Here is a 16577-nt window from a genome sequence, read left to right on the forward strand (position 1 = left end):
AAATCACCCCCCTAGAATCTATATTTAAGGATAGACTGAATACCTTGAAAATTTTCAGCTGATCAGAGAGAGCAGCATGGATTTGTAAAGGATAGGTCATAGCTGACAAATCTGATTGAATTTTTTGAAGAGATGACTAAAGTAGTGGACAGGGGAATGTCTATGAATGTTGTTTATATGGACTTTCAGAAGGCAATCGATAAAGTCCCTCATAAGAGACTGTTAGCTAAAGTTGAAGCTCATGGAATTGAGGGCAAATGATTGACCTGGTTAGGAAATTGGCTGAGCGGCAGGAGACAGAGAGTATTGATAATGGGCAAGTACTCAAACTGGCAGGATGTTACTAGTGGTATCCCACAGGGATCTGTGTTGGGGCCTTAACTATTCACTGTATTTATTAACGACGTAGATAGCGGGATAGAGAGCCACATATCCAAGTTTGCAGATGACACAAAGATAGGCAGCATTGTAAGCAGTGTAGATGGGAGCATAAAATTACAGAAAGATATTAATAGATTAAGTGAATGGGCAAAACTGTGGCAAATGGATTTCAATGTAGTTTCCTTTGGACCTAAAAAGGATAAATCTAAGTACTTTCTAAATGGTGAAAAGCTCAAAACAGTGGAGGTCCAAAGATACTTAGGGGTCTTTGTATAGATCATTAAAATATGAACATAAGAAATAGAAGCAGGAGTAGGCCATATGGCCCCTCGAGCCTGGTCCACCATTCAATAAGATCATGGCTGATCTTCGACCTCAACTCTTCTTTCCCGCCCAATCCCCATATCCCTTGATTCCCTTAGAGTCCAAAAATCTATCAATCTCAGCCTTGAATATAATCAACAACTGAGCATCCATAGCCCTCTGGGTTACAGAATTCTAAAGATTCACAACCCTCTGAGTGAAGAAATTCCTCCCCATCTCAGTCCTAAATTGCCGACCCCTTATCCCAAGGCTATACCCTGGTTCTAGAGTCTCCAGCCTGCGGAAACCGCCTTTCAGCATCTACCCTATCAAGCCCTCTCAGAATCTTATATGTTTCAATGAGATCACCTCTCATTCTTCTAAACTCCAGAGAGTATAGGTCCATTCTACTCAATCTCCTCATAGGATAACCCTCTCATCCCAGGAATCAATCTAGTGAACCTTCGTTGCACCCCCTCTAAGGCAAGTATATTTTTCCTTTGATAAGGAGACCAAAACTGTACACAGTACTCCAGGTGTGGTCTCACCAAATCCCTGTACAATTGCAGCAAGACTTCCTTACTCTTGTACTCCAACCCTCTTCCAATAAAAGCCAACATACCATTTGCCTTCCTAATTGCTTGCTGTACATGCATGTTAACTTTCTGTGATTCGTGTACAAAGACACCCAAATCTTTCTGAACACCAACATTATAGTTTCTCACCTTTTAAAAAATATTCTGTTTTTCTATTCTTCCAAAGTGAATAACCTCACATTTCCCCACAATATACTCCATCTGCTACCTTCTTGCCCACTCACTTATCCTGTCTATATCCCTTTGCAGACTCTTTCATAGAACCATAGAAAGTTATGGCTATTGGGCCCATCGTATGGTGTCTGGAAAAGAGATATCTAGCTTAATCACACTTGGTCCATAGCCTTGTAGGTTACGGCACTTCAAGTGCACATCCAAGTACTTTTTAAATGAGTTGAGGATTTCTGTCTCTACCACTCTTTCAGGCAGTGAGTTCCAGACCCCCACCACCCTCTGGTTGAAAAAATTTATCCTCAGCTCCCCTCTAATCCTTCTACCAATTACTTTAAATCTAGGCCCTCTGGTCACTGACTCCTCTGTCATGGGAAATAGGTCCTCCCTATCCACTCTATCTAGTCCTGTCATAATTTTATATACCTCAATTAAATCTCCCCTCAGCCTCCTTTGTTCCAAAGAAAACAACCCCAGCCTATCTAATCTTTTCTCACAGCTAAAATTCTCCAGCCTTGGCAACATCCTCGTAAATCTCCTCTGTACCGTCTCTCGTGCAAACACATCTTTCCTGTAATGTGGGCACCCTCTCGAGTGCAATCACATCTTTCCTTTAACGTGTAATTTGTGTCCTCCTCACAGCTTACTTTCCCACCTAGCTTTGTATCGTTAGCAAACTTGGATACATTACACTCAGTCCCTTCATCTAAGTCATCAATATAGATTGTAAATAGCTGAGGCCCAAGCAATGATCCTTGCAGCACCCCACTAGTTACAGCTTGCCAACCTGAAAATGACCCATTTATCCCTGCTCTCTGTTTTCTGTCTGTTAACCAATCCGCTATCCATGCTAATATATTAACCCCAATCCCATGAGCCCTTATCTTGTGTAACAACCTTTTGTGTAGCACCTTATCGAATGCCTTTTGAAAATCCGAAGACACTACATCCACTGGCTCCCCTTTATCTACCCTGCTGGTTACATCCTCAAAAAACTCCAGTAGATTTGTCAAACATGATTTCCCTTTCATAAAACCATGTTGACTCTGCCTAATCATATTATGATTTTCTAAGTGCCCTGTTACTACGTACTTTTTATTCATTCATGGGATTTGGGCGTCGTTGGCGAGGCCGGCATTTATTGCCCATCCCTAATTGCCCTTGAGAAGGTAGTGGTGAGCCGCCTTCTTGAACCGCTGCAGTCCGTGTGGTGAAGATACTCCCACAGTGCTGTTAGGGAGTTCCAGGATTTTGACCCAGCGACGATGAAGGAACGGTGATATATTTCCAAGTCGGGATGGTGTGTGACTTGGAGGGGAGCGTGCAGGTGGTGTTGTTCCCATGTGCCTGCTGCTCTTGTCCTTCTAAGTAGTAGAGGTCGCGGGTTTGGGAGGTGCTGTTGAAGAAGCCTTGGCGAGTTGCTGCAGTGCATCCTGTGGATGGTACACACTGCAGCCACTGTGCGCTGGTGGTGAAGGGAGTGAATGTTTAGGATGGTGGATGGGGTGCCATTCAAACAGGCTGCTTTGTCCTGGATGGTGTCGAGTTTCTTGAGTGTTGTTGGAGTTGGACTCATCCAGGCAAGTGGAGAGTATTCCATCACACTCCTGACTTGTGCCTTATAGATGGTGGAAAGGCTTTGGGGAGTCATTAGGTGAGTCACTCGCCGCAGAATACCCAGCCTCTGACCTGCTCTTGTAGCCACAGTATTTATATGGCTGGTCCAGTTAAGTTTGTGGTCAATGGTGACCCCCAGGATGTTGATGGTGGGGGATTCGGCGATGGTAATGCCATTGAATGTCAAGGGGAGGTGGTTAGACTCTCTCTTGTTGGAGATGGTCAGACTCTCTCTTGTTGGAGATGGTCATTGCCTGACACTTGTCTGGCGTGAATGTTACTTGCCACTTATCAGCCCAAGCCTGGATGTTGTCCAGGTCTTATTGCATGGGGCTCGGACTGCTTCATTATTTGAGAGGTTGCGAATGGAACTGAACACTGTGCAATCATCAGCGAACATCCTCATTTCTGACCTTATGATGGGGGAATGTCATTGATGAAGCAGCTGAAGATGGTTGGGCTTAGGACACTGCCCTGAGGAACTCCTGCAGCAATGTCCTGGGGCTGAGATGATTGGCCTCCAACAACCACTACCATCTTCCTTTGTGCTAGGTATGACTCCAGCCACTGAAGAGTTTTCCCCCTGATTCCCATTGACTTCAATTTTAGTCGGGCTCCTTGGTGCCACACTCGGTCAAATGCTGCCTTGATGTCAAGGGCAGTCACTCTCACTTCACCTCTGGAATTCAGCTCCGTTGTCCATGTTTGGACCAAGGATGTAATGAGGTCAGGAGCCGAGTGGTCCTGGCGGAACCCAAACTGAGCATTGGTGAGCAGGTTATTGATGAGTAAGTGCCGCTTGATAGCACTGTCGATGACACCTTCCATCACTTTGCTGATGATTGAGAGTAGACTGATGGGGCGGTAATTGGCCGGATTGGATTCGTCCTGCTTTTTGTGGACAGGACATACCTGGGCAATTTTCCACATTGCCTGGAGATGCCAGTGTTGTAGCTGTACTGGAACAGTTTGGCTAGAGGTGCAGCTAGTTCTGGAGCACAAGACTTCAGCACTACAGCTGGGATGTTGTCGGGGCCCATAGCCTTTGCTGTGTCCAGGGCACTCAGCCGTTTCTTGATATCACGTGGAGTGAATCGAATTGGCTGAAGACTGGCTTCTGTGATGGTGGGGATATCGGGAGGAGGCCGAGATGGATCATCCACTCGGCACTTCTGGCTCAAGATGGTTGCAAACGCTTCAGCCTTGTCTTTTGCACTCATGTGCTGGACTCCGCCATCATTGAGGATGGGTATGTTTGCAGAGCCTCCTCCTCCCGTTAGTTGTTTAATTGTCCACTACCATTCACAACTGGATGTGGCAGGACTGCAGAGCTTTGATCTGATCCATTGGTTGTGGAATCGCTTGGTTGTGTCTATAGCATGTTGCTTCTGCTGTTTAGCATGCATGTCGTCCTGAGTTGTAGCTTCACCAGGTTGGCATCTCATTCTGGTGCTGCTCCTGGCATGCTCTTCTACACTCCTCATTGAACCAGGATTGATCCCCTGGCTTGTTGGTAATGGTAGAGTGAGGAATATGCCGGGCCACGCGGTTACAGATTGTGCTGGAATACAATTCTGCTGCTGCTGATGGCCCACAGTGCCTCATGGATGCCCAGTTTTGAGCTGCTAGATCTGTTCTGAATCTAGCCCATTTAGCACGGTGGTAGTGCCACACAACACGTTGGATGGTGTCCTCAGTGCGAAGACGGGACTTCGTCTCCACGAGGACTGTGCGGTGGTCACTCCTACCAATACAGTCATGGACAGATGCATTTGCGACAGGTAGATTGGTGAGGACGAGGTCAAGCAAGTTTTTCCCTCGTGTTGGTTCGCTCACCACCTGCCGCAGGCCCAGTCTGGCAGCTATGTCCTTCAGGACTCGGCCAGCTTGGTCAGTAGTGGTGCTACCGAGCCACTCTTGGTGATGGACATTGAAGTCCCCCACCCAGAGTACTTAATATTGGATTCCAGCATTTTCCTGACCACTGACGTCAGGCTAACTTGCCTGTAGTTCCCTGTTTTCTCTCTCCCTCCTTTCTTGAATAGCGGTGTTACATTTGCTACCTTCCAATCCACTGTCATGGATAGGCACGGAAAATAATCAAAAAGGCTAATGGAATGCTGGCCTTTATATCTAGAGGACTAGAATACAAGGGTGTAGAAGTTATGCTACAGCTACACAAAGCCCTACTTAGACCACACCTGTGTTCACTTCTGGGCATCGCACCTTAGGAAGGATATATTTCTAGTAAATCTACGCTGCATTTGGTGCGAATGCAGCGTAGATTTACTAGAATGATACCTGGACTCCAAGCGTTAAATTACGAGGAGAGATTACAAAAACTAGTGTTGTATTCCCTGGAATTTAGAAGATTAAGGGGCGATTTGATCGAAGTTTTTAAGATATTAAGGGGAACTGATAGGGTAGATAGAGAGAAATTATTTCCGCTGGTTGGGGAGTCTAGGACTATGGGACATAGCCTAAAAATTAGAGCCAGGACTTTCAGGAGTAAAGTTAGGAAACACTTCTACACGCAAAGGTTGGTAGAATTTTGGAACTCTCTTCCGCAAATGGCATTTGATGCTAGCTCAATTGTTAATGTTAAATCCGAGATTGATAGATTTTTGTTAACCAAAGGTATTAAGGGATATGGTGCTAAGTTTGATATTTGGAGTTAGGTCACAGATCAGCCATGATCTCATTGAATGGCAGAACAGGCTCAAGGGGCTAAATGGCCTACTCCTGTTCCTATGTTCCTAAGGTGCCACTTTTTGTATTGATGTGCAACAGTTTCAGCTGCAAATGTGGCATCACATTTCTGGAGTTAGGTCTCAATCTGACTCCAGAGTGCGATGAAGGTGAGTATTATGAAACCCTCGTATAGTGGCCATTTCAAATTGCTTGGGCTTGACACTGAATATAACTTCAATGGGGTCTCAAGCCAGGTTTACAAAGTTGTCAGATAAGCCAGCGGATCTCAGGCCTTTTTGTAAATTTACTGCAGAATCTATATTGTTTGGAAAAGCAGAAATTCCCAGTTGTGCTCTCAAAACATTAAACATTTGCTACCCAGAGTGTAGAGCTCTGCGCAATGTATGTAAACATTTATGCAGAGCTCCCTACTTGTAGGCGCCATTCAATTTGTAGCCAGGCAATATAACAGGGGTCCTGCTGGATACCCTTCATACTCTGCAGCTAATGTATCTGCAGCTTTGGAGAGAATCACTACTTCCAGTCTCCCCTTTTGTAGGGCAAAGCCCTTTTGTCATAGCATTCCATCCAGGATTCTTGGGCCACATGTTTATTGTATTAAAGCCTTATCAGCAGCAAATTTTTACCAGAGAGAAAAATCTAAGTCTATATATGTTTGATTGCCCATGAGTGCAAACAAATTTCTAGTTTTCCATTATTTACATGGTGACAGATTGCAATTCACAATATACATCTGTAGGTAACAGATTGTTTGCTGTGAATTTGAGGGAGTGGAACTTGCAATGCAATGAAATGCAACCTATAAATAGGCCCGTGGCTACTCTGATTTCCTTCAATTACCATTTCTTCCAATCCAAGTACAGTACATGTGGACCATATTTAAGCATGTTCATTAAACATACCTCTACTTGCATTGGAATATGTACCTTGAGATGAATTTACTACCATTAAAACACTCTCCAAGGCCTGCTTCTAGACCTGGGAAGTGTCTATTACGTTTTGTTCCACTGCTATTAACTCAATCTTTCTCAGCACCCACTTAAAGATTTAAGCACATAATCTAGGCTGACACTTCGGGGACGATTTTTGGATTGCCGAGCAGGTGCGTTGGGGGCGGGGGCGGGCTCCTATATTGGCGGAATCCCGGAGCGGGTTCGAAGCCTGGCTCCAACCCGCTGACTTCCGGGTATCCCAGTGAAGCGTTCGGGTGTGCGCGCAGCTCCCGAATGTGGGACTCCCACCGGCAATTAAAGCCGGTGGGGCGCTGCTTTACATAGTTAGGTAGATAGTTGAGGTACTTGACAGACCTCATTGACTGGAGATTTTGGCAGGGGTGCAATTTTGAAGGATCCTCAGCGTTTTTCCTGTGGTGTGGGAAACACTCCCTGTGTTTCAGCCAGCAACCAAAGGGAGATGCAAAGGATTATTTGACAGGTGGGGGGTAAACCTCATTTATTGCAGCAGGGCACTCTGTCACTTCAGACAAAGTTTTGGCTGCAACACCTTTGTCTTTCCACTCAAAATTCTTAATTTATACCCTAAACTCTGCTGTGCAAACACATTCACCTACTTTGCAGACCCCCTCAAACTTACACCGTCAGGATGGGGGGCTGCATTCATCACTTCATCCGAGGACGAGCAACATCATCGGCCTCGCCAGGCACGCCATCCACCTCCGCCACGTGGAGCTGCACAACACAGTGCTGTGCCACAGGCACCTGCACAAAATAGTCGTGCAACTACACATACACTCAATGCAGAGTGACCCAATGGGTGGCATCAAATGTGGGTGTTCATGGTGAACCTCATGAAAGGGACTTATTACACAAGCCAGTCAAGAATGGCCAAGACGTGGCAGTAGTGGTGACAATAATAATATTTAATGTGCCATTAACAAAAATCAAATGTAAATAAAAAACATGACAAACCGTCAAATACCCTTGTGCATCCCCTTTGTGCTCACAAAACTTTCGCCTTACGCTTACAAGCACTCCTATGTGCCCGTAATGGCCCCTCCAAAGACTGCTCCACCTGCACCTATGCAGGGACAGACTCGGCCACCCGGAGAGGAGGCAGCATTGCGGGTACTGGTTGAGAGGGGGGCAATGGGTGAGAAGTGGGGGCGCTTCGAGTGGTGTCCCCACTTCCTTGTCCTCTTTCGCCATCATCCCTCTCCTGGGCCAGGCCCATGTCACTCCTACCACCCTGCTGGACGACAATTTGGAGGACACGTGTGAAGCCTTGTAAGACCAGTGCCAGAGTATCTGCCTGTCTGTTTAAGGCGGCAGAATGTTGCTCACCCTAGTCCAAAGGGTCGTTGTCAGGGCTTCAACGGACTCATTGGTGAGCCGTGCTTGAAGCTCTATGGAGGCTAGCTTTCCCTCCATCGTAGACATTCCCACACTTACCCGCGACACCATCTCAGAGATGCCCTCACGTCCCTGTGACAGTATCTCAGAGATTCCCTCCCATACCTATGCCACCATTCCACTCATGCGCATGGCACTTGTTCCAGCACCTCACAAATGCGCTGCTGCCCCTCGATCATTCTCCTTTTCATGGATGGCCCCCAGGGTTCAGCATTTGTGTCCAGCTGAACAGAGCCTGGAGAAGAGTGCTCCCACGGATGCAGACTCTCCACAGCTGCCCCTGCCACCAGTGTCTGCTCGTGCTCACGTGTGTGGTGACTCTTCATGTGCGACCCCAACTAAGTGAGGATGGGGACCCACCGAGGTGTGTGTATCTGCGCTGGTGGATGGCTCGCTCGGATGTGACGGTGCCCGCTCAGAGGCTGGCAGGTTCTCTGAGGAATTGCCCTCCGTCATCACGGGGGTCGCTGAAGGTCCTGTCAGAGAACAGAAGGCAATATTAAGCATGATGACAGATGTTGAGGTGCTGAAGATGGCAAGGCATGTTAACATAATTTGCTATTGTAAGTGCTGAATGTTAAAGTTCTGCCACCAGCCGTTTGTTGGGTGGCTGTCTCGGCGTCCCTGATGGACGGGAACTCGAGGGCGCGACTTAGTTCCAGAGCCTCCTGCTCCACGTCTGTGAGGCCGACCAGATGTTGCGGCCCACCTCCGGTCTTCGCCCTCTCCCGTGCATTCTGGGCTCTCTTCTCCTATAAGGGGAGAAAGTAGAGAGGCGTGAGTGAGGGATGGTGACTAGGCCAACCGCTGAATGCATTGGTTTGGGTGAGGCTGACCGTGAAAGAGATGCATCAGAGGGTGAGTATGAGACAGAGCCATGACATTGTATGAGGATTGGGTTGAGTGGTAGTGGTGGGATGAGTACTGGGGAGGTGAGTTGAGGATGAGGTTTGAGTGGGTGTGAGGAGTGATGTGATAGAGTAGTGTTGGCAGTGCAGAAGGAGTTGGGGGATGGGGGCGGTGATGTGGAAGACGGAGTGTAGGAAATGAGTAAGTGTACTCACTTTGGCTGACCTAGTTAGGTCATAGAAGCGCTTCCTGCACTGTATCCATGTGCGGGAGATGTTGCTGCTGCTGGTGACCTCCTCTGCCACCTCAAGCCAGGCCTTCTTGATGGCAGAGGCAGGCCACTTCCTCCCTTCCAACGGGTAGAAAATAGCCCTCCTCCTCCTCACCCCATCCAGTAGGACCTGGAATGAGGCATCAGTAAACCTGGGAGCATCCGTTCCCCTGGGCTGCTCCATTCTATAATTTTGGTTGTTTGCTCCAGGAGGAGAATTGGAGGACTACCCCTTTAAATAGGGCTCCTCCAGTTGACAGCCTGTGATGCGGGTGCGCAGTCCGCCCGCTGCGCAGGTTGACGACGGGAAATCCGGAAGCCACGGTAAGTGGCTTCAATTTACCTGCGATCGGGCAGGGAATGGACGGATTTTGCTGGGCCCAGTCGCCTCCCCCCCCCCCCCCCCGCTGCCATCCTGCCTCCCTGGTAATATCGGGGCCTTCAATGCAGTACTGAGGGAATGCTGCATTGTCGGAGGTACTGTTCTTCAGATGAGATGTTAAATTGAGGTCCTGTCAGCCTGTTCATGTGGTTCAGATGGAGGTTAAACATCTCAACAACATTCCTCTCTCAATAACCCACCAAAAACAGATTGACTGTTCATTCATCCAAATGTGGGATCTTGGTGTGCTGCTGTGTTTGCCTATATAAAGCAGTCACTCCACTTCAAAGTAATTAGTTGTATAAGAAGCAAGTTGGGACAATTCTAAAAGATGTGATAAGGCACTGTATAAATGTAAGTCTGTTTCTTCCAATCAGTCAAGTTGAGTTTTGAGTGATTAAAAAGTAAATATAGGCAACCCAAGAGAGGATGAAGTTGGAATGTCAAACAATATTCTTCAGATAGCTAGATCATTCTTCTCCTTGTAGTTATATGAAGCTTTATTACTTTATGAATTAAAAAATAACATCTTTGTTGTTCAGGAATAATGAACGACACTCAACTGACACCTGCCATAACGGTGAGATAGAAAAAGTACAGTTGAGAATGAATAGAGGGGTATTTTATCTCTCACTATCTGGGGAGAGGTGGAATTTCTCTTTTAACAATTTTTCTCTTAAATAACCGCCCGTGAATGAAACTGCAGAAACACTAAAGCTTGAACCTTGATATTGTCAGCAGTTCGTTAATTGTGGAGAAAATCAGGCATTGTATGATTTTTTGTTAAAAGAAGAATTTCACCGCTGCCCCAATCTCAAATGTCTAAGTTGGGCCAAATTTTGTACTTTCCAAGCTGATCCAAATTTGCATAGCTAGATTCATTTTTGATTTGAAATTTGGTTTTATGTTCACCTTGTCCAGAACAATAGAAACAGAGGACACGGCCTGTGGATGAAGGAGGATAAATTCAAAACTAACCCACAGAATCATTATTTCAGTAAGCGAGCTGTGAGTCTATGGAACAGGCTCCCTAGGGAGAAGGTGGAAGCAGATAGTGTTAATTTAACTCAAAAGCAAATAAGATAGATTTCTTTCAGAAAATAATACTTTGGGAACAGTATATGAGCAATTTGAGACATGATATATGGTAAGTGTAGCATGCTTGGAAGGAACAGGTGACTTTGGACCTATGGGGGTTTAAATTCGATAACCCCCCCGAATCCGGGCGCAGGGGTCGCAGTGCGTGATTAACCCGTGCCCGGACGTTGCGATGCAGGCAGCACGTGAGATTCGTGCTGCCTGGTCATTTATCTGGTTTCTTGCGTGCAGCCAGCATACCTGGCGCTGCTGAGTGGCTGCACGCACCAGCAGGGAGCCCGATATGGGGCGTGGCCAGCACTACTTAAAGGCAGCCTGCTCCTCTTAAAGGGCAGGTGCACTGTCAATGCAATTGGTGGAGAAGGACGAGTGGAATGGCTGGATCCGCAAGAGAGCATGCACCGAGGTTCTCCAATGATGCACTGGAGTCCTTGGTGGATGAGGTGGATGCATGGAGGGCCATCCTGTACCCGCAGGGTGGCAGGAGACCCTCCAGACAATGGATGCGGAGGCAATGGGAGGAAGTGGCCCTGGAAATGAATGACAGGAGCATTGCACCATGCACATGGATGCAGTGCAGGAAAAAGTTCAATGATTTGACACGAGTGATCAAGGTGAGTGAATGCAAGTGTTAAGTGGCACATCCTACCAACTGCACCACTGCTCCAAGCACGACCGTCACCCACCCACCAACAAACACTTCCCATCCATACATGCTGCACTTCGGATACTGCATCACATAGTACCACATTTGCAATCCACACACCCACCACTCACAGGTCACACACATTGGCAGTTATTCTACCATGACAGGTACATCATCCAAACATCTTACTGACACACTTCCCTCTGCCTTGCAGGAGAAGGTGGCGCATAACAACCAGAATCAGCAAAGAATGGACGGAGGACAGGCATGCCTACACATCCTCACCCCCATGGAGGAGACCGTGCTGGGGATCATTGGGCGGGCCATCGCTGCGGCCATGGCCACTGGTGGTGCTGGAGGTATCGAAGATGAGAATCTCTGCGTACCTAATCCTCCTCGTTTCCCACATCTCCATCATCCCACAATTTTTTCTGACTCACGTGCTGCAGATAATGTCAGCACGCACGTCTTACTTGCTCCTCTCCCCTCTCCACAACTCAACCCGTCGCCCGTTGCCATTGCAGATACCCAAGAACTGGAGCCGGCACCATCTGAGGTAGAGGAGGAGGAAGACAATGACAACGAAGCTGCACCGTAACTTGATCTGACACTCACATCCACCAGCTCAGAGACTGACACTGCGCGTAATTTGGAGGCTGGGCAGTGCTTTCTCAGGACGACTGCATTCCTGCTCCAACCCATGCCACTCCACCAGTACCCTTGCTGTTGCCTGTCAGCCAGCCAGAACAGACTGCTGCAGCCCAGGCCGAGATGGTACAGTCTGTGGTCGGGCCCTCCTGGCCCGAAGCTGCTCGAAGTCGTCCTCCAAGGCCATCTGGATGCTCCTCAATTGAAGGTCAGCAGCCTTCCACCACCCATGCTCCAGCCACTGGGGATGCACCACGTACGAACGACAGGCACTTAGGGAATGCACAAGGGTGAATAGTGTAATGTTGTATACATGATTTCACGTGTAAGTTTATAAATTTGTATTTGAAGTCTCAGCTGATTGTGGTTTTTATTTATGGTAAGTGCCGCTTGATAGCACTGTCGACAACACCTTCCATCACTTTGCTGATGATTGAGAGTAGACTGATGGGGTGGTAATTGGCCGGTTTGGATTTGTCCTGCTTTTTGTGGACAGGACATACCTGGACAATTTTCCACATTGTCGGGTAGATGCCAGTGTTGTAGCTGTACTGGAACAGTTTGGCTAGAGGCGGGGCCAGTTCTGGAGCACAAGTCTTCAGCACTACAGTCGGGATGTTGTCAGGGCCCGTAGCCTTTCTTGTATCCAGTGCACTCAGCCGTTTCTTGATATCACGTGGAGTGAATCGAATTGGCTGAAGACTGGCTTCTGTGATGGTGGAGATATCAGGAGGAGGCCGAGATGGATCATCTACTCGGCACTTCTGGCTGAAGATGGTTGCAAATGCTTCAGCCTTGTCTTTTGCACTCACCTGCTGGACTCTGCTATCATTGAGGATGGGGCTGTTTACAGAGCCTCCTCCTCCTCCCATTAGTTGTTTAATTGTCCACCACCATTCACGACTGGATGTGGCAGGACTGCAGAGCTTTGATCTGATCCGTTGCTTGTGGAATCGCTCAGCTCTGTCTATAGCATTTTGCTTCCGCTATTTAGCATGCATGTAATCCCGTGTGGTAGCTTCACCAGGTTGGTACCTCATTTTTAGGTGTGCTTAGTGCTGCTCCTGGCATGCTCTTCTACACTCCTCATTGAACCAGGGTTGATCCCCTGGATTGTTGGTAATGGTAGAGTGAGGAATATGCCGGGCCATGAGGTTACAGATTGTCCTGGAATACAAATCTGCTGCTGATGATGGCCCACAGCGCCTCATGGATGCCCAGTTTTGAGCTGCTAGATCTGTTCTGAATCTATCCCATTTATTACGGTGGAAGTGCCACACAACACGTTGGATGGTGTCCTCAGTGGGAAGACTGGACTTTGTCTCCACAAGGACTGTACAGTGGTCACTCCTACCAATACTGTCATGGATTGATGCATCTGCGCCAGGTAGCTTGGTGAGGACGAGGTCAAGTAGGTTTTTCCCTCGTGATGGTTCGCTCACCACCTGCCGCAGGCCCAGACTGGCAGCTATGTCCTTCAGGATTCGGCCAGTTCGGTGCTACCAAGCCACTCTTGATGATGGACATTGAAGTCCCCCACCCAGAGTACATTCTGTGCCCATGCTACCCTCAGTGCTTCCTCCAAATGGTGCTAGACATGGAGGAGGACTGATTGATCAGCTGAGGGAGGGCGGTAGGTGGTAATCAGCAGGAGCCTGATGCCATGAGATTTCATGGGGTCTGGAGTCAATGTTGAGGATTCCCAGGGCCACTCCCTCCTGACTCTATATCACTGTACCGCCACCTCTGGTGGGTCTGTCCTGCCGGTTGGGACAGGACATACCCAGGCATGGTAATGGAAGAGTCTGGGACGTTGGCTGAAAGGTATGATTCTGTGAGTATGGCTATGTCAGGCTGTTGCTTGACTAGTCTGTGGGACAGCTCTCCCAATTTTGGCAGAAGTCCCCAGATGTTCGTGAGGAGGACTTTGCAGGGTCGACTGGGCTTGGTTTGCCTTTGTCGTGTTGGTCTCTATAACAGCAACTTACATTTAAGTCGCGACTTTAACATAGAAAACCGTCCGGACATCAGTGATTACACTTCAGAAGAAATGTATTGGATGCAAAGTATTATGTGATGTGCTAAAGATGTGATAAGGTGCTTTCCTTCTTTCGTATTAATCCGATGGTCTGATGTCGATTCTTAGTCGCTAACATCTCGCTTCCTCTTATTGGACATGTCGGGGTTTAAGATTTCTCGCTGCAACATGAGTCACGAACTAACATGTCTCAATTTACAATGTCCCTGTCTTCATCAACACATATTCAACCAGAGGGCAGAGTCGTACTACTCCCAACAGGAAGACCTCTCCTGTAATCCGCTGAAGCACTGTAATGGGCTCAGAACTTTATTAAACCTGCTTTATTATTTCCTGAAACAATACTTAAGGCTCTAAACGTATTAGGTTAAGTAGATCCTCTGTGTGATTTTGATTCCTGCGGATTGAGGAGGGGGTCAGAAGCAGCACCGGGTTGTGGAATGGAGCTCCCGACAGTCGGTCACATCCACTAATCAATAACATTTACAAACCACCGTAACTGGAACCAACTGTTCACCCGATCGCGTATTACCTACTACCGTCACCCCCTTATGTATTCATTAAACTAGTACCCGAAACTTCCCCTGCATTATACTCTATTTAATTTCTGAACCATTTGTCACTTAAAAGGAAATGGCTGAACGCCTGCCAATCTATCACAACTTATCATTGTTACAGTGTTCCCTTATTCATGATGTTCAACATTAGCCAGCACCCTACATAACCCCAAACCCTTAATCACCACCCTGGCTTTCCACGGGTTCTCAACTGCTCCCCATCCTAAATTCTCAATCCAAAATGTTCCTGATCGTCTGTCCCCATCAATCTCCCGACTCTTTCAATCCCCTCGTTTCCAACTCACCCAGGTCCCCTGATCTTCCAGCCGTAGGTTACACTAACCCCTTTGCTTTTCGTATTAATCATATTTGGCAAGGAGCAGCCCCGCCCAGAGCGTCCTGACGAGTCACGTTTCAGAAAATCTCACCAACTCAATTCAACTTTCTCTAACCCAGCCCATTAACCCTGGCCATCCCATCTTTCCATTTCATATTGAAGCTTCTCCAGCAAGTGATCGGATCGAGCTTCGCAATCGCACAGCAAGCAAGTAAGGGGGGATTCAAACAGCGAGAGACTTCTCATCCGTCCCGTTCCCAGCGCTGTTGGATTGTACCAGCCTTCCCTATATTTATTCTCCATTATTTGTGCCTGCCGCGTATATGGAGTGTCAGCTTACAACCGCCTCTTCATTTCGTTGATCAGACTCGCTGGTTCCGATTCAGCCGGTATAGGGAAAAACCCCATCAGATTCTTCCTCCAAGACTTTTTCTCTGGTTGGAATGGGTTGCTGCACAGGTCGATGTACTTTAATATTCCTCTGTACTTTACAGCTGGTGAGTATTACACCCCTGACCCATTGTACTTGGTTAGTGATTAATGTGTGATCATTGCTAAAAAGCGATCTGGGGGCGTATGGTGATCCCGCTACTGAAGGGATTTAAGTATTTTAGATTTATGAGCGGGCAAGGAAAAATAAACACACACGATTGTTTGTTTAAATCTGTATCAGTGCTTATTGAGCACACGGTAGGATCGAACGCGCCACTTGGCTAATATATTTGATGTAATCCGATGTTTGATGAGTTCAATCCTATCTCGAATGTTGGTACACATCAGCGTTTAACATAAATGACAGTACACTTGGTTTTAGATATGTATCTGTAGCAACCTATGCCTCGTACACCAAATACCTTTCTCAGGGTGTCTTTCTTGTGGTCTGTATCTTACCATCTCTTTGTTGTATTTAATCGCGGTCTGCCCGGTTGTTGTCTGTGTGGTGTGAAGATGGAATAAACATCGTGCTCTTTTTCCATCCGCTCTTTTGCATTTGATATCAGTGTTTTGAAAGGAGCTGACAGCTCAGTTTGTATTGCTTTGCTGCCGTTAAACTATTGTCTTTTTGGATTAACAGCGTGGGGTTCTAGTAATCTCCTTTCTGGCATCACCTAAATCCACTAGTATACTGGCAATGACCAGCAAACTGTTGGCCTCAAACCACATCAACATCACCGAGGCAAATGTACGGAGCTATTAATTTACCAGCCTGTGCTCATATCTGAGATGAGGCGACCGGGAGTCACAAAAGTGGTCGGAGGAACCGAGTGTTGGGAATCGGCGATCTCACGGCATATTTTGAGCTGTAGATAATCTCACTAGATGTAAATGATTGTTCTTTGACTATACAATCATTAAACAAAGCGAATATAGCCTGAACTAAAATTATCTTTTCAACATATGATTTATTGCAGAAATCAATTTGTTTCTTTTGTGTGTGTGTTTAAATCGGATCATGTAAGTTGTACTGTGAATTCGAATAACATCTATTTTTGTATGCTTGCTAATTTTCGTTGCGTGCATCGTTGAAGCACTAAGTGCACCGAGCAACATAAGAGTACGCGTTTGTTCTGTGCAGAAATGACACATTTTCGGAAACCAAGA

At 47.1% G+C, this 16577-nt stretch overlaps 1 long non-coding RNA gene across 1 annotated transcript in view; it reads right to left on the bottom strand.

Moving 5' to 3' along the window:
* LOC137306477 (uncharacterized) overlaps positions 1 to 15003 on the bottom strand; it is a 33631-nt gene extending 18628 nt beyond the window's left edge. The window contains exon 1 of the long non-coding RNA XR_010958888.1: positions 14944 to 15003. This is a non-coding gene — a long non-coding RNA (uncharacterized lncRNA). The remainder of the gene's footprint in view (positions 1 to 14943) is intronic.
* Positions 15004 to 16577: the final 1574 nt, after the last annotated feature.

The sequence above is a fragment of the Heptranchias perlo genome, chromosome 3, assembly GCF_035084215.1.
Source record: "Heptranchias perlo isolate sHepPer1 chromosome 3, sHepPer1.hap1, whole genome shotgun sequence".
Lineage (NCBI taxonomy): Eukaryota > Metazoa > Chordata > Chondrichthyes > Hexanchiformes > Hexanchidae > Heptranchias > Heptranchias perlo.